Source organism: Macaca fascicularis, chromosome 13 (genome assembly GCF_037993035.2).
Source record: "Macaca fascicularis isolate 582-1 chromosome 13, T2T-MFA8v1.1".
NCBI lineage: Eukaryota > Metazoa > Chordata > Mammalia > Primates > Cercopithecidae > Macaca > Macaca fascicularis.
Genome location: NC_088387.1, coordinates 69,873,054 through 69,900,588, shown reverse-complemented (window position 1 = coordinate 69,900,588; position 27,535 = coordinate 69,873,054).

The following is a 27,535-nucleotide window of genomic DNA, read 5'->3' as shown; positions in this document are numbered from 1 at the left end:
ATGGATATACAAATTCAAGAAAATAAACTTCAAAATAGATGCCAGGAAAATCACACTGAGTAACATAAACAAACTGTTGAAAGAGAAACCCAGAGAATCTTGAAAGAAAAAAAGAGAAAATGATGGGTTACTTACAAGGGATATTCAATAAGCCTGTCAGCAGATTTCTCAGCAGAAACAGGCCAGAGACAAATGTGATGATGCATTTAAAGTACAGAAAGAATAAAAAGAAATTCAGCTGAGAATTCTATTGTTGACAAAGCTGTCCTTCAAAAATTAGGGGGAATTTAAGAAATTCAAAGATAAACAAAAGCTGAGGGAGTTTATTACTAACTAGCCTTTCCCTACAAGAAATATAAAAGTGATTTTTTCAAGTTTAGATAAGAGGGAAAGGGCCAAGACAGTAACTCCAAGACATGTGAAAGCATAAAGTTTTTCAACAAAGTTAAATACACAGGCAGGTATTAAAGTCCTATTGCAATTTTGGTTTGTAATTTAACTTTTTGCTTTTTTACAAGATTCAAAAAGCTAATTCATCAAAAATGATTACATATCTATGTTGATCGATACACAATTTATAAATACGCAATTAATGACATCAATAAACTTGGTAAAGGGATAGAGCTGGGAAGAAATAGAGATTTGGCTGTAATTGAGTTGACATCAATTTAAAATCGGTGATCAGAATTTTAGGATGTTACACGCAATCCCCATGGTAACTACAAAGAAGAATATATAAAGTATACACAAAGAGAAATAAGAGGCAAATAAAAATATTTCACTACAGTAAATCAATACAAAGGAAGGCAATAGGGAGGACATGTGGGACAAAGTGACTGTAAGACATACAGAAAACAAAGAACATAATGGCAAAAGCATCTAGTTCCATATGACTAGTTACTTTAAATGAAAATGGGTTTAGTGTCCAAATGAAATGTCATAGATTGGCAAAATAAATAAAAGGATCCAACTCTATTTTGTTTACAAGAGATTTACTTAGATGTGAGAACATAGCTGTAAAGTGAAAGAATGAAAGAGGTATTTCATACAAATAGTAGCCAAGGTAGAGCACGAGTAGATGTTGTAATATAACACAAAAGAGACTCTAAGTCAAAAACTTCTACAAGAGACAAAGAAGAACAGTATTAAGTGTTAATTCATTAAAGTGCTAATTCATCAAGAAAATATTAGAATCATAAACATATAGGCACTAATTATCAGAGCTCCAAAATATATTAAACAGCATTGATAAAACTGAGCAAAATAGATAGTTTTACAAAAATAGTAGGAAACTTTAATACTTCATTTTCAATAATGGATAGAATAACCAGACAGAACATCAGTGAGAGAAAATAGAACCTTAACAATACTGCAGACCGATAGGAACTGACAGAAATATATAGTATACTCCACTCAACAAAAGAATTTATGTTTTTCTCAAGTGTTTGTGGAACATTCTCTAGGATAGATAATATATTAGGCAGCCAGGTGCTATGGCTCATGCTTGTAATCTCAGCACTTTGGGAGACTGAGGCCGGTGGGTCACCTGAGGTCAGGAGTTCCAGAGCAGCCTGGCCAACATGGCAAAACCCTGTCTCTACTAAAAATACAAAAATTATTTAGGTGTGGTAGCAGGCATCTGTAATCCCAGCTACTTGGGAGGCTGAGGCAGGAGAATTGCTTGAACCCAGAAGGTAGAGGTTGCAGTGAATATATGAATGGATTTCTATTAAAAGTAAATATTTTCCTCTCAAAGAGACCTGTCAAAAGAAATCTGAAGCTTTTTCAGATAAGTGGGACATTTCTTTCTTGCAGAAACAATTCCAGAACACTTAAGAATTTGAAAGACTAGATATGCAATATTCTCCTGTGTGTTCGTGTGTTTGTGTGTGTGTGTGTGCGAGTCTGCCTTTCTGTTTGTCTCTCTACATGTGTATGTGTGTGGCTTTGTGCTTTGCTTTTAGAATTTAAACCACTGAATATGTGAGTGTTTATGTTCATGGACAACCATTCAGTTTCTTAAAAACATGGTCAGGGATCTTAATAATCACATTCTTTTTTATGGTTTTACTCTTTTTTTTTTTCCTAAAATATTGTCTTAAGTGTCCATAGAGAGAAAAGGATTCCAGAAATGTATCTTGAGCCAAATACTCACATTAACCACTTTCTTTACTTCATGTAGCAGTTATTGCTGCAATAGGCTGAATGACTCTCTGAAGTACCAGAACATCAGAAGGAGAAACTGTGGCTGGGTTCCATGGCTCATGCTTGTAATCCCAACACTTTGAGGGGCTAAGGTGGGAGCATTGCTTGCCAGGAGGTCAGGACCATCCTGGGCAACATTAACTGGGTGTGGGGGTGCAGTCCTTCAGTCCTACCTACTCTACTCGAGGGGCTGAAGTTGGAAGATTACTTGAACCCAGGAGTTAGAATCTCACCACTCCTCTCCAGCCTGGGTGGCAGAGAAGACCCTGTCTCTCACACACACACAAAAATTAATTAATTAATTAATTAATTAAGTAGGAGCAGCCGAAAATGTAATTTAGCCTGAAATAGTAGACCCTAAATGTCTAATACACATACACATAAAGTCCTCATAGGAAATACTTTTCTATGCTAGATAAACAAGATTAAATAAAAATTATCTGTTTCTCATCTAATTTATCTCCAAAATGATGTAAGATACTGTGTAAAAATACATAATCTATATCCAAATTACTTATTTATATGTCTTTGAAGAAAGTAAGAAAAACTTACTATAAGAGAAATATATTAAGGCAAGATTTAGACAAATGCATAGAACATTTAGATATAAACTAAGATATAAATAAATATTTTCTAGAGTTTAGAGTACAGACCTGGAAGTATGTATATATTGTTGAGTTATAGAATGCAAGAAGAAACAGGTTTCTGCACAGATATTAAGGACTTTGGTCTTTATCCTAAAAGCAAGATGACAACATTGATAAAATTAGCAGAAAAATGAGATATATGATTAGACACAAGTTTAAAAAGCTACTCTGCACATGACCTGAGTAAAAATTAAAGATAAAAAAGGTCAAAATGAAGAAATAATTGAAAAGAAGCCAGTAGAGCCCACTACTTACAGCAGAAAAGCACTGCAAATTTGTATTTGTTGAATGGCATTGGGGGAAAGTGAATCATGAAGGTTAGACTACAACTTTTTGGCTTGACACATACACACACACACAAGAGAGAATACAACTAGTTAGTTAAATACTAAGTGGGAAAAAAATTAAATGTATGTTTCTGTTACTGAGAAAGCTAAACAATAGGGAATTTTTTTTTCTTTTTTGTCCTTCTGTAGACTCTCCAGCAGTTTTGTCCCTTTTGCTAGAAAACAAAATGTCTTGATACAGTGTCTACTAACTGTGCATGCCTCCCCACTCGCCCCCACCTCTGCCTAACTCTTTCCTTCTTGCAGAGTCCCAGGAGCAGGTAAATTAAAGCAGAGTCTTCTGACTGCGAAATTAAAAGTAGTAATAATGAGGCTGGGTAAGCTGTAGTGTATTATTTGTCTGAAAGAATGACACTCCCATCAGAAAATGATCTTCAGTTCTATTAAAAAAACTTAGCTGTAGTGAGAAATCAAATTAACAGCTTTGTGGATGCTTTGCCACTGGGAGAGCATACATTAATAAAAAGCAGAAAGGTTTGACATTTAAATATGGATTTTATATCTGAAGTCCTTGTTTCCCTTCATGGCTGCAGTTTCATACCTGGTCCATAAAGCCCATATCAGTGATTATGTACCTTAAACACTACACATCACATTACTATTAGTGTACTTTCCAAGAGCTTGTATGTAACTTTGTCTGCAATGAAGTTACCTTAATATAAGCATTAGCATATCTACATACAATACCAAGATTTGGGGCAAAAAATGTATAAAGTTAAAGAAAATGCATATCAACAACAACAAAAGCTTCCAAATAACAAGTGATTGATTCTTTTCTAAGCTTCCAAATAACAAGTGATAGAGCTTTTCCCAACAATTGGAAAAGGGATGTTAGTAAAGCTTGGATTGACTAGAAATGAACATCTGTCACTACATTGCAATGGTCAATAATCTCTCATGCTTTTAGTTGAGCCTTCAGGGAACAGAAATTATCCTTTTAAATTAACAAATAATAATTTCACATATTCATGGGGTACATATGATGTTTTGACACATGTAAAGTATAGTCATCAGATAGGACAGAAATGATCTTTAATCAGTATCACATGTTAAAATGTAAGCCCATGGCCTTTTTCAGTAAACAAGTAAAATATTTCCAGTTGCTCAGAAATCTACTTTTGCAAATCCTTTTCTTTAGCACTTGTTCTTAATTTATCATGCCACTTGCACATCTCATATACTTGGTTCACACTCATATTATCTGTATTAGAGTTTTGTAGTTTAAGAGAATCTTTGTGTGCTTATAGTGACTTGATTCCTGACAAAAACTCTATAGAAGTAGTACATAAATGATAAAGTTCTGATGCTTTTGTGATCAATTTTCTTCAATTTTATCAACTGTTGAATTTTGCCTCATACTGAACTCACACTTTTTTTGTGTGTGCATGCGTGTTTTAGCTGTGACTGTGGCTAAACAATAGAAACACTTAAGGAAGGGGACTAATAGTTAAAATGAAAATTTAAAAAATATTGCATTGGTGGTAAATAATTTTTCACATTTGTCAGTGCTTAAAAAACTGCACACTGAAAATAGAAACTTTTACTGAAAGTCAATTACACATCAATTAAAAATAAGTAAACAAAAAAAGCAGATTTTTTAGTAGATTTTGAGCCAAATGGCCAATTTCTCATTCAAAATATTTTTCACCATAAATATGTATGTGTGTGTTAATTGTATGTGTCTCTGTCAACTCTGAAAATAACAATTACCCTCCAGATAAGTAACTTGACAATATATGGAAAGTTTTTATGGAGTCTCAATGTGTTACCACATACTCCTTTTCTAACAGGTCCCAGTGGATTTGATAACTGCTTATTTGTTCAAGGTGTGTACAATTGGCTGTCTGTACTTGGATGTAGAAAGCATTTGTAGATTCAAATAATTAAGTCAAAAATATTTAAGAAAAAATACGATAAGACAACAATAAAATAATACAAATAAAAATACAGTATATCAATGTTTTACATAGCGTTTACATTTTATTAGCTATGATAAGTAATCTAGAGATGACTCAAATTGTATGCAAGAGGGTGCATAAGTTATATGCAAATACTACACCATTTTATACAAGAAACTTGAACATCTGTGGGTTTTAGTATCTGCATTGGTCCTGAAATCAATCCCCTGCTAATACCGAGGGACGACTGCATTTTCAACTATGAAATCTCGATTGTAGTTCTCCTCTTTTTACACCAAACAATCCACAAATAAACAACTGCTCTTCTTAAGCTTTTATCTCCCTCACAACTGCAAGCTCCTTGAGGAAAGAATCTGAATTTCATTGCTATTTTTCTAGGGTTTAACACCAGGCTTGTGAATAATGCTTAATATATGTTTGATAAATAGCTTTATGCACAAATGAAAGACAAGGGTATGGAATTATGGAGACTATTATAAATCTCATAATTTTTCTTCTTTTGCATTACTGTCAATTTGTACTTATAAACTATTTTTTATATAAAGTGACATCTTAATTGTTAGTGTAGCATAATTTTTGAAAGGAAGTGCCTTAGAATTACATACAACTGAGTTTTTATTCTAGATCTGCTTAAAGGTATGTGGGTATTTAGTGTCTATAAACATTGGTTTCCCCACCTAGAAATAATTATTATCATAAAAGTAAATGCACTAATAAAATGAATCTCCTAAGTAAATGTTATAATAAAAATGAATCTCCTAAGCACACTGCCAGGCACTTGGCAAATGCTTGATTCAAGAAAGACATTGTTATTTCTCCCATGAAATCCACTAAAAAACATATTTCTATACAACTAAAGTTTTATGAAAATAGAATGTAGTATATTTTTCCCTTCACATTTTTTTTTCTATAGTGGCTTAATTTTCATTCAAAATTTTTACACAGACGTTAATAGTCACATAAAGAAGAGTTATCAGCAATCTGGTGTTTGACATATAGATATCTTAATGATAGTGAATATCTGCCATTTATTTCAATTGCTACATGTTTATAATTAAATACAGTTTGAACTAGATTTTCAACCCTCAAAATGGTATTAATTGCTAATCATTTCATTCATTTGTTTAGATAGAATCAATTCTTGAAAAGTGCAATTGAAATTCAAGGAGCAGATAGATCCTTATCTATTAAAGAAAAGTGGACCATGCTTCTTTGTTATCTCAGTTACCATAAGAGTAAAATATTCCTAGCAAGATGTCTGCCTTTGGAGGAGGCAAATGAAGCATGTGAGAAGGAGAGCATCTGGGTAAAAGGTACAGAGCTTGTGACACTTTATGTGAATATGGAAATTAGACCTTTAGCTTTATATCAAGCATTTAATATTCTCATACAACTCCCAATTTCTCATTATGAGAAAGAAGAAATTCAGAATCCAGAGCACTGGTTCTTAATATTGGAAGCATTTTACAATTATTTAGGAAACTTTAAAAACTACTTTTGTATGTCCTGTCTCTAGAGCTTCTGATTTAATTCACATGAGGTGTGGCCTGGGCACTGGGCTTGTTACAAGCTCCTTGAGTGATTCTTAAATGCATTAAAGTTTGAGAACCACTGACCTAAAGAAAAGGGAATGAGGCCGAGTTCAAGTAAATACTACAAAGCTTCTTCCCCAGTACCAGTCTGGAATAAGAAAAGCAGTAAAATATGGTGATTGCCATGTGAGTAGCTGACTTTAGTTTACATAGTATGTTTCTTGATGATGTAACTTGACAACTTTCATCAACAAAGTTGTGACATATTGTCTAAAAAGCTTATTTAGCTCACTCAGACTTTTCCTTTTCTAAATTAGCCTATTCCAAAACATATTAGTCTCCAGTGTGACTATAATTTGGGCAATTTAAAGAACAATGTTTTCTGTCATAAGTAGTGGACACCAGAGGGGAAATTATGATATTCGAATTAAAACTTCATCTCTACAATAAGACAGCATAGCTAATCTTTCACCTTTAAAACATTGTAATATTCTTGACAACATACTAAACAGTATAGTGTGAAGTGGATCTACTTATTTCTTCCCTGATGTCAGAAAAAATTGTCTATTTTACAAGTGATATTCATGGTAAAAATTCCAAATATATGGGAATCATTACAATTCTTGTTCTCCACACCTCTGATTTCTGTATTAAAGTCCATTAAAAAGCACGAAGGTGATGTATAGTGTGCCCTCAAAGCTTTCAGAGTGAATAATATCCAGCTTTTCTGGTGCTTAACACACTGCCTGGTGATAATGGTAATGATGAATTTCTATGCAGACTCCCTGAGATATTAGGAAAATGGTTTCCCTTAACTCGCATTAGATGCTCAAGTTTTACATCAGTTGGCTGTCTTTGAGAAATACCCCTTAAGAGCCAGAAATATTACTTCGTTAGACAACTGTAGGTATTTTGCAAACAACACACCATGACTGGGAATTACAAATATAAAGTAAAATAAATAAATGTGCTCCTTGTAGGTCTGGGCTTCATGTTAGGCAGAGAAATACTAACATGGTTTAAACTAGAGCTGTATCTCAATTTTATGAGCACCTGATTTTGTAGCCACAGTAAAGTGTTTGAGAGATTTGTATCCACATTACTTAAAAAAATTTTCCATACTCTCAGCTTGCCAATAAAAGAGTCTTTATTTGAGAAGTTCAGACTAAAGTTGGGATGGATAAAAGAGGTAGAATAATGCCAACATAAAGAACAACAAAATAATTGCAATGTGTTCAATATATCTAACAACTAGTAGCTCAATTTTGTTATTTTACTCAGAGAGGTATAAAACACACAAAGATCCTTTATGGTCACCCATTTTGTAATCTATGTCATTTCCCTTCATCTCTGCTGAAATGACCTTAGTGGATTCTTAACATTTTCACATACAAAATACTACCATAAGGACGTCATTCTTCCTGCCTCTTCATTCACATTCATCTTGTATGCTACTGCTAGAGTTTAAATCATATACATTATTCATCTCATCTATTTATTAAACATACTTTTATTAAACATTGTTTAAGTTCCATACACTATATGAAATATATAGAATATAATGGTGGGAAATAAATGACAGTTTTTCTGCCTTCAATGTCTTTATAGTCTCAACATAAAAAATTGGTTAAAAAAAAAAGTACTACAAACTTAATTTCAGAACTCCGTTACTGCTCATAGACCCATTGATTTTAATATTGCCCAGTTACAGGTTTCAATTAGAAAATATGAAAACTAATACTGTTTCCAATAGGATTAACGAGAGCAGTAAGAAGATAATTTTTGGAAAGTATCTGGCACACTGGAGTGCTCTAAAGCTGGCATTTGACTTTGATGTAAATTTTCAAGTACTCCTATTTTCTACTGGATAAAGTCATATAAGAGCATGTCAGCAATACATTTTTCACACAGTACTTTTATCATTTCCCTATAAATGCCTTCAATTTAATCTGATTGGTCTAATGTCCATCATCTTAAATATACTTATACATGTTTTCATTTTTAGTTTTGTTTATCTTCCCAAACTACAACTGTTTCCATCTTCTGTGAGATTCTTCTCCATAACTTGATGTAAACTATGTTCTTTCTTTGACCTGAAAGTCTGTGTAACTACTTTTCTGTACCTGTTCCTTCTCAAATCATATACTTTGATAATGTCATGATGAATCCTGCTACACTATCCAAATACTAACCTATTCTAGAGCAGAAGCAAGCACCTCTCTGCACCTCTTTTACTAGTGTATGTATGGAAGGAATTACAAGGTATCTGTTGACTGACCCATTACACACAAAATAATGATTAAAATAAAATAGTGAACCCACTTTGTAACCTGATGTCATATGGTATAGAGTGAAGAAAAATGTACTAGTTTGCACAATAAAAAATGCATTGAAGTTGAAATGAATGGTCTGGGTCTAGAGACCTATGTCTATTTTTAATAACATGACATCGTCTAGATGTTTGCCCCTCCAAATCTCATGTTGTAATGTAATCCTCAATGCTGTAGGTGGGGCATGGAGGGAGGTGTTTAGGTCATTAGAGTGAATCACTCATGAATGACATAGTGCTGTCCTCATGATACAGAGTGAGTTCTCATGAGATCTAGTTGTTTAAGAGTGTGTGGCACCTCCCCACTCTCTCTCTCGCTCCTGCTTTTGCCATGTAACATGCTGGCTCCCTGTGGCCTTCTAACATGATTTTAAGTTTCCTGAGGCCTCATCAGAAGCAGATGCCAGCACCATGCTACTTATAAAGCCTGCGGAACTATGAGCCAATTAAACCTTTTTTTCTTTATAATATACCCAGCCTCAGGTATTTCTTTATAGTAATAAAATGGCCTAACACAGAATATTGGTACTGAGGGGTGTGGCATTGCTATAAAGATACCTGAAAATGTGGAAGTGGCTTTGGTAGTGGGTAATGGGAAGAGGTTTGAAGAGTTTGGAGGGCTCAGAAGAAGACAGGAAGATAAGGGAACGTTTGGAACTTCTTAGAGACTTGTTAAATGGTTGTGACCAAAATGCTTATAGAAATATGGACAGTGAAGGCCAGGCTGATGAGGTCTCAGATGGAAATAAAGTTACTGGAAACTAGAGTGAAGACACCCATGTTACACTTTAGCAAAGAGCTTGGCACATTGTGTTTATGCTCTAGGGATCTATGAAGTTTGAATTTAAGAATGATGTCCTACAGTATCTGGTGGAAGAAATTTCTAAACAATGTGTTCAAGATATGGCTTGGCTGCATCTAACAGTCTATAACCAAATACAGGAGTAAATAAATGACCTAAATTTGGAACTTCTATTTGAAAGGTAAGCAATAACAGTTTGGAAAATTTGCAGCCTGGCCCTATGGTAGAGTAAAAAAAATCTAAACAGGCTGTGGAGCAACCACTTGTTAAAGAGATTAATATGACTAAAAGTGCTAATATCCAAGACAATAACAAAAAGGCCTCAAAGATATTTCAGAAATCTGCTAGGTTGTCCCTCTCATCACAGGTCCAGAGGCCTAGGAGGAAAGAATGGTTTCAAGGTCTAGGTCCAGGGCACCAATGACCTGTGCCACCTTGGGAGGATGCTCCCCACATCTTGACTGCTACAGCTACAGCTGTGGCTCAAAGTCCTCAGGTACAGCTCAGGCTGACACTCTGGAGGGCACACCCATAAGGCTTAGTGGCTTTCATGTGATATTAAGTCTGCAGGTGCACAGAATGCAAAAATGAAGGAGGCTTGGTGGCTTCGACTTAGATTTCAGAAGATGTGTGAGATAGCCTGGGTGCTCAGGCAGACTACTGCTGCAGGAGTGGAGCCCTCACAGATAATCTCTACTAAGGCAATGACTCGAGAAAACATGGGTTGGCATACCCACACAGAGTGCCCACTGGGGCACTGCCTAGTGGAATTGTGAGGAGGCTGCTGCCAGAACCCAGAATGGTACATATACCAGCAGCTTGTACCCTGCACCTCGGAAAGCCACAGACACTTAATTCCAACCTGTGAGGACAGCTGTGGGAGCTACAGCCTACAAAGCCACAGGGGCTGAGCTGTCCAAGACCTTGGGAGCCCACCCCTTGCAGCAATGTGCTCTAGATGTGGGCATGGAGTCAAAAGAGATTGTTATGGAGCTTTAACATTTAGTAATATTCCTGCTAGGTTTCAAATGTGCATGGAGCCTGTTTCCCCTTGCTTTTGGCCAACTGCTTCCTTTTGGAATGGTAATGTTTATGCAAGGCCTGAACTACCATTGTATCTTGGGAGTACATAACTTATTTTAATTTTGCAGCCTCATAGGTAAAAGGAAGTGTGTCTCAGGTGCAAATTAGGATCTTAGACTTGATGCTGGAATAGGTTAAGACTTTTGGGGACTATTGGCAGAGGATGATTATATTTTTCAATGTGAAGAGGACATAATATTTGGGGGCCAGCAGTGGAATAATATAGTTCGCATGTTTTTCTTCTGTCCAAATCTCATGTTGAAATGTAATTCCCAATGGTGGAGGTGGGACCTGGAAGGAGATGGGTCATGTGGGCAGACTACTCCTGAATTTCTTGGTGCCGTCCTTATGATAGTGAGTGAGTTCTTGTGAGATCTGGTTGTTTAAAAGTGTGTGGTACTTCCGCACTCTTTCTCTCTTACTCCTCCTCTTGTCATTCTGGCTTTCTGTGGCCTTCTGCCATGATTGTATGCTTCCTGAGGCCTCATCAGAAGCAGAGGCCAGCACCATGTTTCCTGTATAGCCTTCAGAACCATGAGCCAATTAAAACTTTTTTTCTTTAAAATTTTGCAGTCTCGGGTGTTTATAGCAATGCAAGAATGGCCTAATACAAAAAACAACAAAGAAATGTAAAATAATGCATAGCTGAAGAGAAGGGATCATTAATGATGCTTTGGAGAAGATAATCATATTGTATGTTCCTTTCTTGGAACATCTGTATACCTGCTACAATACAGTGATATGCATATGTTTCATATGGACATGCCAAACTTCTTAATGACAAAGGACTTGTTTTCTTTTTCCCTTATGTCTTTTATTCTCTTTCCCCTTCTCTCAACAACATACACTCTTCCTCTCTCTCTTCCTGTTATATAGTAAAGTCTTTGGCATGTGGCAGTTGCTCAATCGGCTCAAGAATTAAGTAGCTAATGGTTGCGGAGTGCATGAAAAGAATGAAATTTTTTTTCTTTTTTGTTCTTCTTTTTTTTTTTTTTTTTTTTTGACAGTCTCACTCTGTCACCCAGGCTGGAGTGCAGTGGCCTGATCTTGGCTCACTGCAACCTCCATCTCTTGAGTTCAAGCGATTCTGGTGCCTCAGTCCCCCAAGTAGCTGGGACTACAGCCATGGTGATGCCAGGCTTTTTTTGTATTTTTAGTAGAGACTGGGTTTCATTATGTTGGCCAGGCTGGTCTTGAACTCCTGACCTAAGTGATTCTCCTGCCTCAACCTCCCAAAATGCTGGGATTACAGGCGTGAGCCAGCATGCCCAGCCAAATCTTTCTAGATTGAAACATTCGAACCCAAACCACTGTTAATCTGATCCTTATTACAAATGTTAATGTCAAGCTAAGAAGTTTGCCTGAAACTCATGTGTAGGGGTTATTTTCAGTAGAGATATTGGACTTTTAAATTTTTTTCTCAAGAAATTCCAGAATAACTTTCCTCATGTCTTCTTAACTTGCTTGTTAACAAGCTGCAATGCTCGTCATTATATATAACAGATTATTTGGGATGTCTTACTTTTACTCACCTTATTTGACTTCTCATTTTGAAGTCTTCTAAAACTAAAAAGAATCCTGTGCTATCTGTAAAATGAGACATGAAAAGTGCTCCTTCAGTTCAAGCATCAAATCCCATGCTCTCTCTATAGCCAGTAAACTGCTAAGTTCACTAACCCCATCAATATGTTAAGCATTTACAGGTCTGTTAAATATTTAGGGACAAAAATATTTGTTGTGTTATTTTAAAAGTAGTCGTAGAAGTAGCCACAGGTCTTCTAAGCTTGCCTCTTCCAGTGTGATACCACCTCCTCCAAGCCAGAGATAGGGCTACATGATCTGTAGTATTCTCAATGGCGTTGGATCCAAGGTAGAGCCTCCATCCCACAATTGGGACAGAAGAAGAAAGCATTAACTTCTTTGCTGCATTTGCCTGGAATTTAATCTTACCAATAAATTGCTGATGACACTATGAGAAATGCTGGCACCTTGATCACAGTAGTAGAAAGCCCTCCTACTGAGAGCTGGAGGGAGAGAAAACTCCGTGTTCTTGGCCACACCAGATTGGAGTACAGTTTCTGTATTGCTGAGTTGGGAGCACAAAGAAAGTAGGTCTCAATTTACATACTACAGATTTTCACTGTTCTTATCAAGTTTTAGTTGATTTTCTTGTATGGATGTTTCTTCATCTGCTGCGTGTGCATAAGACCATTTCCAGAGACTTTAAAATGTTTGTTTTTGCTGTTTATTCATTGGAAAGTATGTCCATGGAGCTCCTCATGCTCTCATGCTGGAAGTGAAAGCCTTGAATCTAAATATGAAAAGTAACAATTATGGATGGTTATTTTAAAAACTATTTTCTATAGAAATTACTGTAATCATAGGGCAATAAAATTGATTGAATCTCAGCATGATACTTTATGTGAAGAATAAGATTAATTCCTACTATGAAATGAAAAAAAGATGCTGAGATTTTAAACATCTGAGCTGCATTTTTAATAATTTCTCATTCTAAATCAATGTCTTTTACCATTCATAAAAGCAATTAAAATTTTTCACTTTACTAAAATAAGTTACCACATTATTTCCAAAATTTAAAAAAAAAAAAAAGAAACCTTTTTAAGTTTACAATGTAAATTATAAGTCAATTCATCTTTTAAGACTGGTTTGTCAAGGAGTTCCAAGCAAGGAAATTTCTTGAAAAATAAGAGAAAAGAGCATTCTATATACTTCATGGCCTGGAGAAAGTTAACTACTTTGATTGGTTCCTGAACAATTTAAGAAACACAAAATCATACAAACGATGTTACTTTACATGATCTAATATAATTTTCACATTTTTAAAGATGAGAATACTGTTTTCAAATATGTGAAATTATTGGTTGTTATATACAAATCTATAAACATGTTATTAACAGAATGTTAATATGTTAATATAAAAATGTTCTTCATTAGCAGAATGAAGGACAAAAAACAAATAATAAAGGGCACATATGAAAAACCCATGGATAACATTATACTCAACAGTGGAAAACTGAAAGTTTTTCCCTCAAGGCCTGGAAGAAGACAAGGATTCCCACTTTTCACCATTTCTATTCAGTATAGTACCAAAAGTTTAACCAAAGAAATTAGACAAGAGAAAGAAAGAAAAAGGCATCTATATTAGAAAAAAGTTTTTTTGTCTATATTAGCTGATGACATAATCACCCTAAAGATTCCATCAGAAAATAGTAAGAACTAATAAGCAAATTAAGTAAAATTTCAGTATATAAATTCATAGAAAAATCGGTAGCATTTCCATACACTATCAGTGAACTATCTAAAAATGAAATCTAGAAAAAAATCTCATTTACAATAGACAAAAACTAAAAATAAATTTTAAATGGAAGTAAAATATACACTGAAGTTTATAAAATATTGACAAAGGATATTGAAGAAGTCACAATTAGAGAGATCGCCTATGTTCATGATTTAGAATATTGCTTAAATTTTCATACTACCCAAAGCAATTCCTATTAAAATTCTAATTTGCTTAGAACCACAAAAGACTCCAAATATCCAAAGCAATCTTGAGAAAGAAGAATAAACTGAAGGCATCACACTATATGATTTTGAAATAATCATAAATTTATAATAACCAACACAGCATGGTACAGTCATAAAGACTGACAAGTAGACCAGTGGAACAGAATGGAGAACCCAGAAATAAATTCATATATTTATAATCAATTAGTTTTTGACAAGATGCCAAGGACACACAATGTGGAAGACACAGTTTTTCAAACAAATGGTGTTGAGAAAACTGGACATCCTCATCCAAAATAATAAAATTAGACTCTTGTCTCACACAATATACAAAAATCAACTCAGAATGGATTAAGACTCAATCATAAAACCTAAAACTGTAAAACTGCTAATAGAAAATAAAGAAAAATCTTCATTATATTGATCTGGGCAATCACTTTTTGTCTATGACCCAAAAAGCACAAGCAACATAGACAAACAGAAAAGACAAATGTGATTATATGAAATAAGAAGCTTCTGCACAGAAAAAGATACAATCAACAGAGTGAAGAGACAAGCTACAGAATGAGAGAAAATATTTTTGAACCATACATCTGATAAGGACTTAATATAAATTATGTGAGAAGCTCAAACAACTCAACAGCAAGAAAACAAATAAACCAATTAAAAAATAGGCAAAGGACCTGAACAGACATTTTTCAAAAGAAGGCATACAAATGACCAACAGGTAGATTTAAAAATTCTCAATATCACCAATCATCAGAGAAATGAAAATAAAAACCACAATGAGATACCTTAAACTTGTTATAATGGCTGTTATCAAAAAGACAAAAGATAAGTGTTCACAAGGATTGGAGAAAAGGGAATATTGGCATCCTGTTGGCATGTATGTAAATTAGTGCAGCCATTATGGAAAACGGTATGGCAACTCCTCAAAAATTTAAAATAGAACTACTATATGATTCAAGCAACTCCACTACTTGGTACATATGCAAAGGAAATAAAACCTGTATATTGAGGAGCTATCTACATTCCCATGTTTATTCGGGCATTATTCACTATAGTCAATGTAATAATTGATCAATAGATGAATAAATAAGAAAATGCAATATATATATATAATGGAATACTGTTCAGCTTTAAAACAAAAGTACATCCCGTGATTTGTAACATGGATCAACCTGGAGAAAATAAAGTGAATAAGCCAGGCACGGAAAGACAAATACCGTGTGATCTCACTTTTATGTGGAATCTAAAAAACTGAAAGTAACAGAAGCAGAGAGTAGAATGTTGGTTACCAAAGGCGGGCAGATGAGGTAGTGTGTGGGTGGAGGAGATGTTGATCAAAGGACACAAAATTTCAGTTAGATAGGAGGTATAAGTTCAAGAGATCTACTGTACAACTTGATGAGTATAGTTAATAACATTGTATTATATTCTTGAAAATGAGTTAAAAAATAGATTTTAAGTGTTCTTGCTACAAAAATGATACATATGAGGCACTATAAATGTTAATTAGCTTGATGTAGCCATTCTGCAATATGTATATATTTGAAGGCATCATGTTGGACATGAGAAATACAAACAATTTTTCTTCATCAATTAAAAAATAATCAACTAAGAATCATGCATCTTGTCAAATTGCATATAAAATGACACACAGTAGTCAAGTCCAAACTCCCAGTTCTGAGATAGCAGTCTTGCTGTCATGTGTTCTCATCATTCTTATTTCATATGTCAATTAAACACTCTTTCTTACCCATTTACTCATATTACATAAGTACAGCAGATCTTTACTATTTCTTTACATAGCTTTTTAAAAAATTGTTTGAGTGGCATAATGTATTTGTCAGCTCTGGCTGTCTTAACAAAGTACCATAGACTCTGTGGCTTAAACAACAGAATGAATTTTCTTACAGTTCTGTACACTGGGTGTCTATGATCAAGGTGTCAGCATAAATGATTTAAGGTGAGACCTCTCTTCCTGGCTTGCAGATAGCCATCTTAACAAGTTAGTTAAGATGCAAGTATATACGAGTAACCATAACTGTTAGTCACAGGTCGAAGTTTTTTAAATCTACGAAGGCTATTTTATTATTTCTAAATAGATCTGATATATGAATTTATTGTGGACAGCTCTGTATAGGAGACCAAAGGATTGTTTTATCTTTAATATTTTAAAAAAATATTTGGCCAGGTGTGGTGGCTCACGCCTGTGATCCCAGCATTTTGGGAGGCCGAGGCAGGTGGATCACCTGAGGTCAGGAGTTCTAGACCAGCCTGGCCAACATGGTGAAACCTGTCTCTGCTAAAAATACAAAATTATCCGGGCAGGCACCTGTAATCCCAGCTACTTGGGATGCTGAGGCAGGAGTATCACTTGAATCCAGGAGGCAGAAGTTGCAGTGAGCCAAGACTGCGCCACTGCATTCCAGACTGAGTGACAAAAAAATAATAATAATAATAATAAAATAAAGGAATCACCTTTGAAAACCTAAACTATTTCAGTCACAACCAAAGGGTAGGTCAAAGCTTAAAAGAGTTCAGGGATCTTCTTTTTCTTTTTTCTTTAAAAAAAAAAAAATTGTTTATGAAGGACTTATGCAAGACTCAAAAAAAAAATCATTTCATTATTGATTTAAATATCTTTAGAAAGAGGTAAAAGATAAAGCCAAATTGGTAAATTCCAACAATATAAAAGCCTCTGAAAGCAATTTCCAGATGTTTTAGTGTAAAAAAATCTGAATTTACTCATTAAATACTAACTCATTTCCATGAGGTCTATGACAGTTAATAAAGTTTATAGATTGACTTATTTCCCAAATATGCAAAACCTGGTGCTTGAGTACATATAAAACATTATGAAAAATAAATTACAAAATAAGATAGTTGAGATAATTTTTTTGTTTTGTTGGGAGCTTGCAATAGAATGAGACATTTTACTGAGAAAGAGAAACAGAATAATGGGTTTCTATTGTAAAAGATCACAGAAACATATAAAATAATTTTGCATTTAAAAACTTTTATAGGGGATGTGTCAAGCATCAGGAGTATAGTGAGGCCCTATATAAATTGTCTTTTTTGGCCATGAATTAAGCTACTAAAGGATTGCATGGGTGACTAGTGAATAGAGAGCAGGATATCCATTCATATTATTCTTGTACAGATTTGAAGTAAATAGTGAGAATTTCCATTTCCAAAGGCTTAAAATAGAGAAAAAGGAAGGTGGTGAATTTGGGGATCACTAGATGATAAAATATTTAGAGTCTATCAGAAAATGCATAGCTATGACTGTACTCCAGGTTGCACATTGGGCTACATTTTACAAGACAGAGAATACAAAGTATTAGTAAGGATGAATAGCAACTGAAATTCTTGTATATTGAAACTGAAAGTGTAAGTAGGCATGATCACTTTTTAAAGCTATCAAATTATTTGTAAAAATGGAAGTACCAACACGATATGATCCATTCATTCCCCTTCTATATATATATTCAGTAGAAATGCCCACCAGTGTGTCTCAAACAGCATGCACAAAATGTTCACTGCAGTAATACTCATGTATCCTTTTGAATTTTATAATTTTCCACCAATGAACTATATAGTTATACATGTATGTACATATATATACACACACTATAATTTATACATATGTATAAATATATACTTACATACACTACTATATATTGTATATAATATGTAACTATATATATATAAGATATATATATAAATTTATTTGCCCACTTTCAGTGAACATTTAGGTTATTTGGGTTTTTTTTGAAATTATAGTGAAAACTCAATGTTGGAATCTTGTTAGCATTCTGATTTTCATCTTTTCCCTCTTTTGTTTTGGTCCTTATGTGTTTCCTTTACTTTTTTATGAATAGAACTATGTTCTCTGAATGTTGTTGACCACACTTTACCCATTTTCCTAGGATTAATTATTACTTTGAGGAAATTTCAGAATATTCACTTTTAAGAGAAGTGGAAGATATTGCCTTGTTTGTAATTACAAGTATTCTTGAAAATCCAGTTGTTGACCATATATACCCATCGATTTTAACCTTAATTCTAACAAACACCTCAATTTTCACCCTTCTCCCCTTATTTGCTGAATGGCTATCTTGTCTTACCTGTCCTCATTTCCAGTCTCTGCAGTTTCCCAGTGATTCATTCCCTCTTAGTAAATGCAGGCACCACGTCTTAAACAGCCCTCTCTGTTTCCTCCATAGTATCTACCTAGTATAGTGTTTTGACTAGAGTACGACTTTCAAGACATCTTGATTGATTTTTAAATTTACACCAAAAAATCCATCTGAAACAAAACTATTTATATGATGTAAGGTTGTTAAGTGAATTGAATTTAGGTATTTTTAATATAAATAACATGTGCATTCACTCTGCTACTAGCTAGACACTGCGTGACATATGAGAGCCATTTTCTCTTTAGATTAACCCTCTTTATTATAACACTACTTTCTATTCATAACCTACACTCTTTCTGACTGCTCCTGGAATTCCAGGGCACTCTCACTAGCTCTCTGTTAATTTAAACATTAACAAGGTCATCACGTAACTGAAGGGTACCAAATGGTTTTATTTATTTATGTATTTGTTTTATTTTTGATGCAGGCTCTGAGTCAGGAGGGGGCATGTGCATTTTGAGTTAAATTCAGAGACACTGGAAATACCAAAGAGATACTCACTGTTATTTTTCACAAATGCATTGGGCTGACAGGTTGTTTAATATCAACAGAATAATGTGCGCCCTGACATTTTCAAATTGTCTAGGAACTTTTAGAACTGAATACTTCATCATGCCTTTAGTTCTTCAGTGGTCTTTTCAGAAAACAATTCCTACCTGAAATAAGTGTATGACATTAGATTTCCTTCTAAGAAGAGCACAAATAAATCTCCCTTTTTAAGAATGATTTCCAGGGTTCAAATCAGATAGAAATTTCAGGCAGGCCTGAATATACATTTATATTTATATCAATTTAACATTTATATGTATCAGATAATTGCTTTGATAAGATAAGAATGAAGGTTAACTAAATTTTGGAGGGTTGGAAACAAGCTTTATTTCCAACAACCACCTTACTTATTTGTAATGTTCAGTTTCACGAAAGCACATGCATCAAGTATACAGAACAGCTTTACTTTAGGAAACAAAATAAATGAGCTTTACTTAAGAAATGAGAGAACAATTTTTAAAGGAATGAATAGTATTTGGTTTGCTGTTTTATCAAAGTATAAATGTAATAAACAAATGCCACCTTACCATTGTACATGGTTAACGAAATTGAGTGTAACTAACACAAACACACACAATCATTTAAAAATAATTACTTGTTTTATTATATCTGTTATTTTCTCATGGCTTCATCCACAGCATCTGCAACAATTATAGGTCTAATATCATGCCAGTTCAGTTACATCGTATTAGCTGGACAGCTGTTTAAGGGTTTATGAAAATATTCATGCTGTCATCACAGCAGTAGCTGATATATTTAATTTTTATGATATGTAAAATTACCAAATACTCCCTGAAAATACGTATGGAACAATTAAACATTCTGGGCCATGGGTGCTGAAGAAAACATTAAGGATGAAAAAGGCAAAATAAAATATTAGGCTTTCATTCCCTAACTTCTGTCAAAAAAAAAAAAAAAAAAAAAAACAAAAACCCAGTCTTCTTGGATCTTAGCAGAGAAGTTCTATCATGATCATAAGGTCAAACATCGCATAGTGACCTGCCTTTAAAATGTAAGACACCCGACTGGACAAGTTTTCTGTACTTCTCTTCTCTGTAGTACTAACTTAGCACTTCACTCACACTGGCTTGGTTATCAGCCAGCTTTTCACTTGTAAAGGCTTGCTTCTCAATTTGCCTATGATTTCCGCTGTGATAGGCTTTTATCTTTTTGTAATCTCCACAGTACATAGAATGAGATCTTCAATGTCTTAATTTTAGTAACTATTTGTTGATTGACTTTATGTTTGTGTATAGTACGGGAAATACATGGTAGGTCCTCTGAGATAAATAAGAAAAAAAAAATCTTTAGAATAAAAATATGGTCTCTGCAATATGGACCCAGAGTGTAATGGTCATTCTGGGAAATGAAGTCAATAAGACTCCACGAACAGAGTATCCCCAAAAGGAAACGACGGGCAATACTAGTGCATTGGGAGAGGGAGTAAGCTGCACGTAAGGAATTCTGAAACATTGGGACGAGTATTAATTATGATTCCTTATTCCACTCTTGGCTTCCTGAAAGAAAATGGTTTTATTTTTGAGTTGTCAAGAGTGTCCTCTATTATTAGTGTGGGTTGATATGATAAAATTAAAACAGAAAAATCCCATGACAACAATATTAACTGTTTAGGGCTAGATTGAAACAAAACAAAAATGTAAGCCTAAAATAATACAATTAAAAGCTCATATTCGCTTATTTCAGGTAATCGTGATATTGGCATTGCTTTGGATATTTGTTCCTGACTGCAAGATATGGGCAAATGTTTTCCATAAAGGGTAAGATAATAGATATTTTAGGCTTTTTCAACCACATGTTATCGCTATCACTTATTCCTGTCTTAAAAAAAGCAATTTAACAATGTAAAAATAATTCTTAGCTCAAGGGCCATAAAAATACTTCCAGGGTATACTATGCCAACACTTCCTTATTGCTGTTATAAACTACAGGATGTAAATATTAAAGGTTTTAACAAATGCCTTTTACTCCTCTAAGTATATGCAGTAGCTGGCTTCCAAGATGGACCACAATGATCCTTGCCTTCAGATATGTACATTCTATTGTAGTCCTGTTACTGACAAAGCCAGACCGTGAAAAGATGGGGCCTTTCCCTGTTCAGTGTCATGAAGCCAATACATGAAACCAAAAGTGAGTGCCAAGCAATGCAGGATTTATTTAATGGCCATGAAATCGAGAGGCAGCTTGGCCGACAAATTGACTTCTCCACTCAAGTTTCTCTAGCAAAGGGGCTGGACATTAAAAGCAAGGGGAGAAATATTCATGTTTCTGGAAATGGGTAATAAACTTCCTGGAACCAGAATGCCACCTTCCTTTTTATCCCTTTATGGCTTCTTCCAGTCACTGTCATAGTGATTATCAACTGTCCTGTTCTGGTGGGAGTGTCATTTAGCGTGGGAATGAGATGATAATGAGGTCTGTGGTCTTTTTGAAGTCGTTTGGTTGGCTATCTCGGTTATAGCCAATCTTAGCTGGTCTGGTTACCAAGGGAAATTTTTATTGCAACTGTCTTATTTCTTAAAGATAAGCAGAGTTACGGCAGGGTAGAAATTCAGCTGTATAACATAGGCATTACCCTGGATAACAGTCTCTTCTTTTTCAGTGTAGGATAGAACTAGTGACTCACTTTTAATAAGTAAATAAGGCAATAGTACAGTGTGTGACTAGGATACTAGGTAGGCCATTTTAAAGCAGTGTGGCTTTGTACTCTGTATCTTAGACCACTTGCTATGGAAAAAGCCAGCTGTTACATCATGAACACTTATATAGAGAATCCCATGAAGCAAATAACTGAAGCCTCCAGGTAATAGCCATGTGAGTGGACTTAGAGTCAGAACCCCCAGCTGTAGTCAAGCCTCACCTGATTGAAGCTTTGACTGACATCTTGGTTGTAGTTATATGAGATACCTTAGGCTGAACCATAAAAAAACTAATATAGAAATAAATTGCTACTAATTTAGAGATTTGTAACTAAAGTATAGTCGTATTTAGAGACATGCACACCAGGTTTAGGAAAATATTTTTTAAGAAGCATTCCTTAATAATAGATCTTCATATTTAATATAAAATATCTGTTAATTACTCCTAAATTTAAAATAACTTATTCCCCAGACACCAGTAATATTCTTTTTCAGTCATCTTAATGCCAGTTTACTTAGTAAATACTTGACATAAGTTAGTATGAGCAGCGTTCTGCTCATTGCTTCTTTACATACTAAAGTCTGACACTGATTTCTTACAGTAATTATGTTTACCCTTAAATTATATCGTGTTAATTGTATTAGTTTACCATATCTTAGCTCTTTCTATCCTTTGGGACTATTCAGCAGAATGATCTGAATATGTGAGTTGGTTTTAAGGAACTAAAAGAGAAAGAGGACCTGTGTACTTTATCTTTAAGGATAATGAGTTAACAATCACCTGTATGCATTAGAAACAGATGAAATAGAAATCCTGACCTCAAAATAATTTTCTGATTTCCAAATAAGACACGCTGAGGAAGCAATGGACATAGGCTAGAAGAAAAGTTATCAAACTTAATGTTAAATTATTTATAAATTAGGCATTCAAAATATAACACTTTTTTTTACTTTAAACATATAATATAGTCTCCTAGGGACCGCATAGTATATTTATAGTGGTCTTCCCCCTAGCTAATTGAAATAGCAAATGTTTACCCTGGATCAACTCATGACAGTGCCACAGTTTAACAGATTAAGATTTACAGATTGTCACTGCTAATGGCTGCAGCTGCACTATTTTGGTGGCCCAGGAAGTGTGCTTGGCCAGGCAAGCACTGCATCTGCATGTTTAGTGTTAACACTCAGGCCTTTTACAGATTTAATAAAATTGACAATTTATGCACAGACATGCCAGAATCTAGAGCCAAGGAAGACAAAATCACTAAGGTTGAGGGGTAAAAATTCAAGCTGCCTGCCAGAAGCATGTGCAGCTGTATTAGAAACAGGAAGAAGGTTCCATCGACACACCTGCTAGAGATGCCTAGTTTGCAAAATCTCTGCTTTTTTCCTCCAGTACACAATTGTAGCACCAAGTTCATTATTGCTTACCTATCTCTCCATGTGAGATTCAGAGTCAGGGATTGTGTTATTGATTCAATTTATTCAACAGGAGACACAACCCACTTGAAATCAAGTTACTTTGCCCACGGTTTTCAAAACTCAGGAAGACATTATGTATGTGTAGTATATCATCCTTGTCTTTCTCAATCCCACTTCTCCAGTACAGCAAAGCTTTGTTGTGGAAAATACAAGCAAATGGGAAGCTGGCAGCCACTCCTTAAATTTCTAGAACTTTCCTTGCTATTTTGAGCCTTTCACATCTTGCTGCCTTGTGGGAAGTTAGTCTGCAGTGGTACATTGTGTGATCTAAGAGAAGGCCCCAGTGTATCTGTGTGAGAATTGCTGAGTGCCCGAATTCAAGCCATCACATTTGATTCAATGAAGTCAGTCCAATCTTATCATTTACAAAATGTGATGGTAAAGGCAGACATTTCTTTCCAACACCCTACATTTCTGTCAGGTAGAGAGAACTCATTAGCATATTACATCTGCTTTTTAAAATAATGTGGCATAAGAAAGTGACCATGTATTGCTCCATAAATTTGGTGGATAAATCTTTCTAATTTCATGAAATTAAAATGAAATCTATTTGCTCAGAAATATAAACCACATTGTCAGATTTCAGAAAATGGTCTCAACCTACAACTTTGTCTATTAGTCTAAAATCAGAAAGGAGAAAAGAGTGACATCGATTGACTCTCTCGAACCTGAACAGTTATATTTTTGAGAGTTTGAAGCAAGAATAGATATACATTATAAACAATGTGGTAAAGTGTTCACTGTTTCTGGTTCCTGTCTAATACATGAATGAACTCAACTGGAGAGGAACGCTATGAATGTAAGGAATGTGGGAAAGCATTGAGATTTTCCTGTCTTTTAAAACACATGAAAGGACTCACACTGGAGAAAGACCCTATAAATGTACCCAAATGTGATAAAGCCTTCAGTTATTCCACTTCCCTTCATTACTGTCAGGCCTCTGAGCCCAAGCTAAGCCATCATATCCCCTGTGACCTGCATGAATACGTCCAGATGGCCTGAAGCAAGTGAAGAATCACAAAAGAAGTGAAAATGACCGGTTCCTGCCTTAACTGATGACATTCCACCATTGTGATTTGTTCCCTCCCCACCTTAACTAAGCGATTACCTTGTGAAATTCCTTCTCCTGGCTCAGAAGCTCCCCCCACTGAGCACCTGGTGACCCCCGCCCCTGCCCTCAAGAGAAAAACCCCCTTTGACTGTAATTTTCCACTACTTACCCAAATACTATGAAACAGCCCCGCCCCATCTCCCTTCGCCGACTCTTTTCGGACTCAGCCCGCCTGCACCCAAGTGATTAAAAAGCTTTATTACTCACACAGCCTATTTGGTGCTCTCTTCACATGGACGCACGTGACAGTTACCATAGAAGCATTTATACTGGAGAGAGACCCTATGAATGTAAAAAAATGTGGTAAAGCCTTTAGTCGTTTCCGTTCCCTTTGTAACTATAGAAGTACTCATACTGGAGAGAAACTCTATGAATATAAAAAAATGTAACAAAACCTTCAGTTGTCTCAGTTCCCTTTACCTCCATGAAATAATTCATACTGGGGGAAAACCCTATGAATGTAAGACATGTGGTAAAGCCTACACCCATTCCAGTCACCTTATTTGCCATACAAGAAGTCATGCTGGAGAGGCTGGTACAGTGGCTGACACCTGCAATCCCAGCACTTTGGGAGGCCAAGGTTTGTGGATTGCTTGAGCCTAGGCATTCACAACCAGCCTGGTGAACATGGTGAAACCTTGTCTCTACGAAAAATAAAATAATTAGCCGGGCATGATGGCACAGGCCTGTAGTCCCAGCTACTTGAGAGACTGAGATGGGAGGATCACTTGAGCCTGGGAGGTCCAGGCAGCAGTGAGCTGAGATCCGGCTGCTGCACTCCAGCCTCCTGGGCTACAGAGTGAAAACCTGTCTTAAAAAAAAAAAAAAGAAAAAAAAAAAGAAAAAAAAAGAAAAAAGAAAGCTGGGCGTGATGGCTCATACCTGTAATCCTAGCACTTTGAGAGGCCGAGGCAGGCAGATCACTTGAGGTCAGGAGTTCGAGACCAGCCTGCCCAAAATGGAAAAACCCATCTCTACTAAAAATAAAATAATTAGCCAGTCATGGTGGCACATGCCTGTAGTTCCAGCTACTTGAGAGACTGAGATGGAAGGATCACTGGAGCATGGAAGGTCGAGGCTGCAGTAAGCTGAGATCCTGCTACTGTAGTCCAACCTGGACGATAAAGTGAGACCCTGTCTCAAAAAGAAGAAGAAGAAAAGTTATACTGGAGAGAACCCTTATGAATTGTGGAAAAGCATTCAGTTGTCTTAGTTCTTTTTCAAAGACATAAAAAGCCACAGGGGAATAAAAAGAAAAGAAAAAAAAAAAGCCCTATGCATGTAAGAAATGTGGTAAGGCATTTACTCTTTCCATTTTCCTCATAAACATGAAAGAGCTCACACTGGAGAGAAACCTTAAAAATGTGAGAAATGTGGTAAAGCCTTCTGATTTTCTTTTCTTTTTTCTTTTCTTTTTTTTTTTTTTGAAGGCTTGGGAGGACTCACTGTGAAGAAAAGCCTTTTGAATTTAAATTTGTGGTAAGGCTTTCAGTTCTTCTAGTTCCATTTGAAGACACGAACTCATTCCTGAGAAAAACCTTATGAATATCTAGAATGTGGGAATGCTTTCATTTCTCTCATATCCATTCAAGGACATATGGAAATGCACTCTATAGCTGGATCTTGTAAATAGACGAAAATACATGGGATTAAAACTCTAATAGGTTGGAAACTGCATGAAAGTTTTCACTTTTAACATTTACTTCAAAAGTCATGTGAAAACTCCTACTGGAAAGAAATTCTATAAATGATGTTTTTCTAATTTGGAAAGCCTGATGCAAATTAATTATCGTACGGTGCTTGAAAAGAATGCACATGGATGAAATGTTATGTAAGTTGTAAATATATTGTTTTTATCAGTGACTCGTTCTTCAAAAAGGTCTGGGGTATGCATTTCGACTTATACTGGAGGAAAACATTGAGGTGAGAGTTCTGTAAATGCTCTTTAAGCAGTAGTACTTGAATTTAATAGGTAATGATGTTTTCTTAAGTTTGTTGGTAGAATTTTTGTCTATTCATTTGATAATGTGCAGGATTCAGGGTTGAATTTTGATGTTTTTCTAATATGTAGGTAAGTTTGATTTTTATGTATTGTCCTGTAAGTAATGGATCAATAAGTAACGAATGTTAATTGTTGGAATTTTCTTACTTGTCTTATTTGGCAAATTTTGGTTATCCTTTGTCCATTATACACATTCTATCTTTTTTTTGTTAAGCGAAAATCTACTCTTGGTGTAAAGATGTTTATTTTATTTTTTGCTTATGATGACTTGGTGTTAATTCCTAAGTACATAAAGTTTATCACGCAGTATCAAAAAAAAAAAAAAAAAAGCTATACAGTAGAAAGAGAAAGAAATATTGTTCAAAATAGAATTTGAACATTATGGACTTGATCACATTTTAATTTTATGTCATAAGTTTCTGACATTAGGTAACTGTGAGGAGGAACAATATAGGAAATAACACAGAGAAACAATGTCTTATTATCCCAGCTCACAGTTGATCATTTCTAAATGCATTGTGTATTCATTATTCAGATTTAAAAAGAAAACAGTCTATCATTTTTGGAACCACCTAGTAGTTCAAATGAGAAGGTAGTCATAGAAAATAAACAAGAAGTCAATGCTTTGGACAGGAAGCAAGCAAAGCTGAAGTTTCTCATGGGTCATGGTGTATGATTTCTGCCAAGGACAGCATGGTACAGTCTGAATAAAAAGCTACATGAGGCTATTATTCAGCCCAACATGCCAGAATATTCTTTGCAATCAGACAACCTTATGTAGAAAATAACCCTATGTTGAAAAATCTTAGGTATCATGAGATCTTTATTTCTAAAGATTTGGGGTATATCTGCATGCTGTTACTTCCTTTGTTGAAGCCACTGTAGCCCTTCATAGACACTCACAGTAAAATTACACCCATTTATCTCAAAATATTTGGTTTTCCACATATGATCAAACAGCTCTTTTAGAACATGGTGTCTTTATTTTATCAGTTATAGTGTTACTTGTGCACTCTTTATTCTCTTATATAAATTATAGTTTTATGAAGCTAATTCACATACAAATTGAATAAATAAAAGTATTTTTTAAATAATAATCATTGCAGCAACAAATACTGATTATTTTCATTTACAATTGGT